Below are 7751 nucleotides of genomic sequence, written 5' to 3' on the forward strand. Positions count from 1 at the left end.
GATTCGGCCCCGTTCATGTTATGCTGTATAAGCCAATACGCGTAGGCTTTCGTGGTAGACTGATTAATGTTAAATGTACAGCTTCTATAAATATACCATAAATAATATAACTAAAAGATTTTAATACTGCACAAATAACTATTTGTATGCAGAAAATCATAAAATTAAAGCCACTTATGACATTGATTCCTTTAACAAATTCATTAAAATTTGAAATTATCGTTCCCTTTCTAAATTCTGTAAATTATATTTCAAATTTTGTTTTTGTTTGTTGTTCTTTTTAAAAAATAAATTAGTAAAACAGACCCGATACGCTCTCTTGCATGTTCTAAGTGGCGACTAATGGAGGTAGGAGCCGCGGTGACCCAGTGGTACCTATCCCGATTCGCGACCGATAAGGTGCGGGTTTAAATTCTACCATCGATCAGCGAAGATCGGTTACCGTAGCATGGCATAGTATATATATATATATATATATATATATATATATATATATATATATATATATATATATATATATATATATATATATATATATATATATATATATATATATATTTGTAATTATCTTAATAAAGTAGTCAAACACCCAAGTTTTCTTTTCTTTGGAATGCCGAAAAGATATTGTGCAAGTTGAAATATTACGAATGATTCTTTCAAGAATTAAAGGCTTCCTCATATATGTGTTATTTTTTTTATCAACGTACGATAAGAATTTGTGTCTAAGATATTTATTAATCGAGCACTGTTAAATTAAATGACATTCATCTTCTATTTGGCTTTAGCCAGATACCATACATAAATGATATTCTTTTATTTGGTTTTAGCCACATAACATACGTAAATGATATTCTTCTATCTGACTTTTGCTACATAAATACACAAATGATATTCTATTTGACTTTTGCCACATAACATACACAAAATATATTCTTCTATTTGACATTTGCCACATAACATACATAAACGATATTCTTCTATTTGGTTTTAGCCACATAACATACATAAATGATATTCTTCTATTTCTATATATATATATATATATGTATGTATGTATGTATGTATATATATATATATATATATATATATATATATATATATATATATATATATATATATATATATATATATATATATATATATACGTCGATTCGGATGGATGCCAGTGTTGCATCCATTCTCTGTAGTTACATTATAGGCAGAGCATTGGAGCCTGGCTAACAGGTGGGTAGGTAAATTTGTGGTTATATACAAAATTAACTGACAAACGTAGAATACAATTTAGCATATGATTTATATCGTTTGTTTACATCTGAATTCCAGTCCTGAGTATGTAAAATGGGATCTGAAACCACTTAGGGATATGCCAAAGCCGGCCAAAACCAGCATCATTTCAACGTCACGCAACCTCCATTTGAAACCCGTTTGTATTGCCCAAAGTAAATGAGGACTTCGAAGACACCGCCACCACCAACTCATCTCACTCTCCACCCCCGGCACCGCCTCTTATCACCTCCGCGGTAAGATGTGTGTGTGTGTGTGTGTGTGATTTGGATTTTTAACGTAGTTTAATGCTGATCGCTGATCGCCTAGCGAGGCAGCTGTTAATACCATTTTCAAGTCTTTCGCATGATTCGGGTTTCAAAACGCGGACCCCACCCCCCACCCCGCATATGAGGCGGTCTTTTATTCCAGAACAATATAGACTTTTGACAACCAAAAGGCAAACGTGGCATGCAAGTGTTGACCAGGCAATATAAAACTGGGACGAAGTGCGTTTGCAAGACTTGGGTTGCAAAGGTAGTCAACGATGAAGACGAGCAGGTGGATGCGGCTGCTGAACAACATGAAGAAGAGTTTCAGTGAGTTGTCCAGGAGCTGGCAGAACCAATTTACACAACTTTGGAGATAGTGGCTCTACAGGAGGAGGGAGCTGCGGTGCGGCATGAAATTTCGAAGCAGCATAGAAGATATGCACAAACTGCTGCAGCGATTTTCATCACCTCAACGAGGCCAGCAATTTTCATTACCGCCACGAGGCCAGCGAACCAACTTCAGATCAGAAGAGATGGAAGATACACGCAAAGTACTAGAAGATTTGGAGCAAAGGATACAAAGCTGCCTAGAAGAAAACAGCATTCTTGCCATGGACGCCAATAAATACTTGTGTGCGCCATAGCCCGCCAGACGCAACTTCTGGCCACATGAACAAGCAAACAACCGCTACAAAACCGACACTAGTACAAACAAGGTACGGACTACAGAACTGACATAGTAACCAGCACAATGAACAATTTTTGTATATAGAAAGTACTATAAATACTGGAAAATACCAAGCATACTGGGGATATACCAGTATTTGAAATACAAGTTGCATAAGACTGGTATGTCGCCCCCATGCGATGAATCACCGAACCAAATACATGAAATAAAGAGCCTAAAGGAAAATAGTGTAAGCAGGATGCAAGAAAGAAATTTGGTATTGGGATCCATTGCCTCTAAAAAAATATGGCACTCATTTCCCCACTCTCTCTCTCTCTCTCTCTCTCTCTCCTGCAAGCCCGCCGCTCTTTAGATGGCATATCCTCCAACTGTAACCACCCATCGATTTGCAGTCTCCCATTCAGCTCTTGCTGTGACCGCTTCTCCAGTTCTTGCTGTAACATTTTCCCCTCCAGTTATTGCTGTTGTTGCTTCTCATCCAGTCCACGGCGTGGTAGACTGCTACAGCAGGCTTGGAGGTCTGGAGACGCAGAATTGCTGCAGACCAAAACGTTGGGCGTTGTGGCACAAACTCTGGAGTGCACAGAGCGGTACAAAAATTGATCGCGTGATTAGCGAACTTGAATCATTGGAGCAAAAGGTGGAAGACAACAAGCACGACATGGAAGTGACGGTACTTTCTCCTATGGTAGTAACGAAGAGCTGCAAAATCTGATGGCCTACTTGTGTAGGCCCAACAGTGAACTCACCTCGTGTTCACCGTGTTATGGAATGTTATGTACATTTGATTTAATTATATCTGATTTAATATATATTTATTTCAATTTAACTGTTTGTCAGTTTAAAAATTTTTATTTTTCATTACATGATATTGTAATATAAATGTATTCACTAGAGGTGATACTTTTTTTTTAGAAAATAGTTTGACCTTGACTGTTAGTTTATAAACACCAGGTGTTGATCTAAATCCTGCCCTTGTTTCAGAATTTGTAGCAACCTTCGTAAACAAGTTATATTTTATTTTGAAATGATTGGTTGTTTCCAAGGTCATGATGGGACTTTGTCTTTAAGATATAAACACTTATTTTATTTCTTAGAGTAAAAATGATTGGTTTTCGTCAGGGTCACACTGAGTAAACGTGATCTGTAGCAAGTACTTGCTTCTATAAATTTTCTAGAAGATGATCACGTGACATTTGTTTATATTTTAGACAGCCCATATAACCCATGCTTTGAAGAATTAATCAGCAAAAGTTAGGCTGTTAAGTTGTATGTTGCGCTGTTTGGAGTTATTTTAGATTACTTGGTTTGGAGTTATTTCAAATTACTTGAATTCAAAAGGATTAATTCTGTTATTTTTTCTGGAAAATACGTGTGCTCATGTAATATTGTGGAACAATGACAGTTTTCTTAAATTAAAAAAATGTATTCAGCTATCAGAAACAAGAGTGATAATTCTTATTTCTACAAGGAACTGTAGACTTCAACACTACAGATTGTAGCATACGTCATCGTCTTCCATCTTGGATTCTTCGTCGGGATTCGAACGTGAAATCAGTAGAAGATTTTGTTATGAGGACTACTAAACTTGTATTCTCGGGTTATTTTTGGATCATTTTGGATTTGATTCTATAAAACCGTATGTTCATATTTTTTAATATTTTCCAGAATATTTTCTAGGGAAATAAATTATTGTATTTTTAAAAGCTTGTTGTTTTCACTCTTTCTTGTGTTACTGTTTATTTGAGTCAAAACAAGTGACATAAGAGGAAGATTGCGTCAAAGTTCGTCTATGCCCGAAAATGAAACCGATTTGACATGGAATAGAGCCAACAATGATAGTCGAAAGCCGTCCTTGGCGCTGTTTCAGCAAAGCAAAATTACGGCTGGAGGCCCATCCGGTCAAGTATTGGAAACTGTGTCTTGATAGAATACGGCATGGATGCTCTCGATATATTTTAAGATAAGTCGAAGATTAGCAACTAGCCTCCCTACATTCCGTTGGGAAAATGCTGCAGAAAATTCGACATCTTCTGGCACAGATTTCCACGTATTCATACGAACGGCTGGCGAGCTGCGTGAAAACCTTCAACAATGAAATAGCACAGGATGTTACAGAGATCGTAGAGATAAAACTTGTGAAAACCCTTATTTCCTGACCGGAAATACTTTGCTATGTGTACTTCTCTTTCCTGACCTACGAATCAGCTCCTAATCTTGTGCATAAAATATGCGTACGGCCTTCCAGACTTCTTATTTGATCATCGTGCGTCTAAAGCGTGGACCTTGATGATGATCAAAATATGTGCGGCGCGTAATATGTGTGCCTTCGATGAGTGCGTGGTAGGATGACTTTTCTGCAGGTTATAAGACGCTCTTCTAGTATGCAATCGCATCCATTGTGGATAGCATGTTCTTTACTTGCCAGGCGTTGTGCACCTCATTGGGACTGGAAGTTATTCCAGTTTTCAAACCGATTCCACCTCGTGCTGTAAGAAGAAGGCATATATACGAACTTCTTCATCTGCAATCGGATCGCCATTCTTGTCGCAAGCGAAGTAGGACAATTGCTCGTGTAACTCCTCAGAAAGTCGTTTCCAGAAAGCTGTGCAGATGTACTCACATGGAGTCACGCTCACAATCTATCGGGTTAATAGAGAGATTTTTCGTATTTTGGACGCTATGGATATTATCTGCAATTTGGCATCGTCTTTTTTGGTTTGTGGCCTGCAGGAACTGCACTAAAGAACGTGCACGTTTTCCCCCGAAAAACGTAGAACTGTCAGCACTTGGTTTTTCCTCGCCTACGTCTCTTACTCAATATTTTACCTGTTTCCGCAAGCAAGCCTTGCACCTTTATTGCAACAAGACTCTTCTGTCGCTCTGGAAATTGTGGAGATCATTTGTTCAGTGGGTAGATCCTCTAGTGATCACAGGAACATCAATAGATTATGATTTGTGATGCACCAGGATATGTTCGTACATATACGTGAAGAATTCTTGATGGTGCAGGCGCCGCAGGCAGCTGCATTGGTCTCGTACAGGCTACAAACACTGTATCAACGTCTAGCTCGTTCGTGCTGCAGCCATGGGGCATCTTCGGAAACCAAACTCCTACGAGGACCATTTTTTCCATCAGGCGGGGTTTTCGCAGTTTTAGTGTTTTGGAATTCGCAAATGCCTGAAACCCTTTTCGTCTGTGTATGCACATACCAGAACACATATTATGCAGTGTGAGCGGCCAACATGCATCAAGCATTTGTATAAATTTTTGGTGACATTCTCTCCATACTGCCTATGCGGAGGCTGCACAAGAAACAGGTCATGGCGTTCTGGCGAAACAGTCTCTACGCACTCTCTGTACTACAGCATCGGCGATGTTCTCATCTAGATCGATGTCTGGGTGACATGCATTGAACTACACCTCGATTCGAGTGTAGACGTCTTTGTACAAGAAACTGTCGCAGGTGCCCGTTTGGGAAGACAGCAAAGTCTGCTAGGTGCCCACCAATGGGCTTTCGTATCTCGCCGGTCTCGAAGTTTGATATTATCTCGTTGTACCGCCTGCAACGGATACTATAGCCCTGGTCGGTCGTGTGGATGCGCAAACGCGCTCGTCCACGCTGCCTGTGTTTCCATTAATGGCAATTGCTACGATGTGAATCACTTTGGTAAATTCGCCCTAAACTAAGTAAATTCGCCCTAGACTCAGTAAATTCGCCCTAAACTCACATGCCTTTTTTGTCTACAAGGTGTTCCACTATAGCGGCCCTGTCGAGCACTCGGTAAATTCACCCTAAACTCACATGCCTTTTTTTTTGTCTTCAAGATGTTCCACATTAGCAGCCCTGTCGAGCACTCCAGAGAAATCGCTGGTGTAGTTGATAGACTAGATGTCACTGTAGTAGCTAGCGCTCAATATTTCTGGAATTTCTGCTTGCAGGTCTTCCTTCGGGACCTTGGGGACACATCTGCTTTGGCCACAAAGACCGCTACTGCCGACGTAAAACCGTTTAGTTTATATTAATGTTTTCCAACACGATCCACGATTCAACCGCTTTTACTGTTTACTGTGTGCATGGTGTTTGTCTAGATCTAGCCGCACAGTTCTGAATTCAGTTGTTTAGACAAGATTTTCGCACCTCGTCTTGTATATCGGATACCACCTGCTTGGCTGAACCTCACACCCCCGAAGTGCATGTACAACATACATGTTGATACTTGCTGGCATCTTTATATAAAATATATATTGTCGAGAATTTGTGTAAGTTAAGTTCATTGTCTCCTGGGTGTAGAAAACTTTGTTCAGCCTATATGATGGTTTATATATGGTTGCACTGTCCGAACGGTTGTTTCCTGGTTGTAGAAGACTTTATATGATCTTCTGGCCCTCCTGTGTGCTTTCCGACATCAACATCAACACCTCACCAACCACTGCCATGCGGGAAAAAAAATGATAGTCGAAAGTCTAGATTATCCTGGACAAAATAGGCTCCAATAACAGCTGGAAAATGAAAGCGAGGCTAAAGTGGTGTGTGTGGGGGTGGGGCTGGGGAAATGGCTGATTTTGGACGGTTTTGGCGAACGCACACGTTAAATGGCTTCAAGCACATTTTGGATCTGCTGACCTGAATTAAGCTGTCATGGCTTTGTCTTGAAGATGAGTAAAATATATTTTCTTCTCCAACATCCAGTGCGTTACAAACATAATACATCCATATTTGAATAGAACGTGTCCTTAACTTTCGCAATCTATGTGATTTGTCTTAGGCCCTCGATATTTTGCCGCATAATACAGTTTTGACTTGGAGATCGATTAAAATCCATTCAAACAACACAATACAGTACTTAATGTAATGAATACGCTTTGAATTATAAGCAAAACACACACGTGAATTTCCACATTCTTCTCATGGTATGAGCGAGTATGCTTGTCTCAGAAGGTGGAGAAATCTAGTACAAAACCTATTATGTACTTTTTCAATTGCATCAAAATATTCGTACCCCAGATTTTATCAGGATAAGTCAACAGGGGAAGGGGGTGATCATAATCAGGGAAGTAATTACTCATACGCTTCCTGCAATGCGCGCGGAGTTTGGGAATGGGGGCATTCAAGAACGAAACCCTAATTCTGAAGGGAAGGGGATTGTGCTGGGGATTATTCCTGTCGATCTACGAAAAGCACCTTAAGAATTTGGCTGAAAAAGGTTTATGTCAAATGTTGTGTATATATCACATATTTAGACATTATCCTGTGCAACGGTGTAAAGGGCCAATTTACGAAACTGTACCCTGCCACCCATATCAACATGTATGATGTTCTGAACAAAATGGTACGTTGTCACTGATGTTATACATGAAAATAAGCTAATTATGTTTATTTTGCTCTTGCTGAAAACAATATGCCTTGTGACAGTATTCTGTGTGCAGTGACCTTTTTATGGGGAGATCAGAATCCTTAGAACGTGGGAGTGAAGTCAACTTGAACATAAAACTGTTGTACTAGGCGAAAGAAATATACAGTGAA

The sequence above is a fragment of the Sinohyriopsis cumingii genome, chromosome 6 (genome assembly GCF_028554795.1).
Source record: "Sinohyriopsis cumingii isolate HCF-2022 chromosome 6, ASM2855479v2, whole genome shotgun sequence".
NCBI lineage: Eukaryota > Metazoa > Mollusca > Bivalvia > Unionida > Unionidae > Sinohyriopsis > Sinohyriopsis cumingii.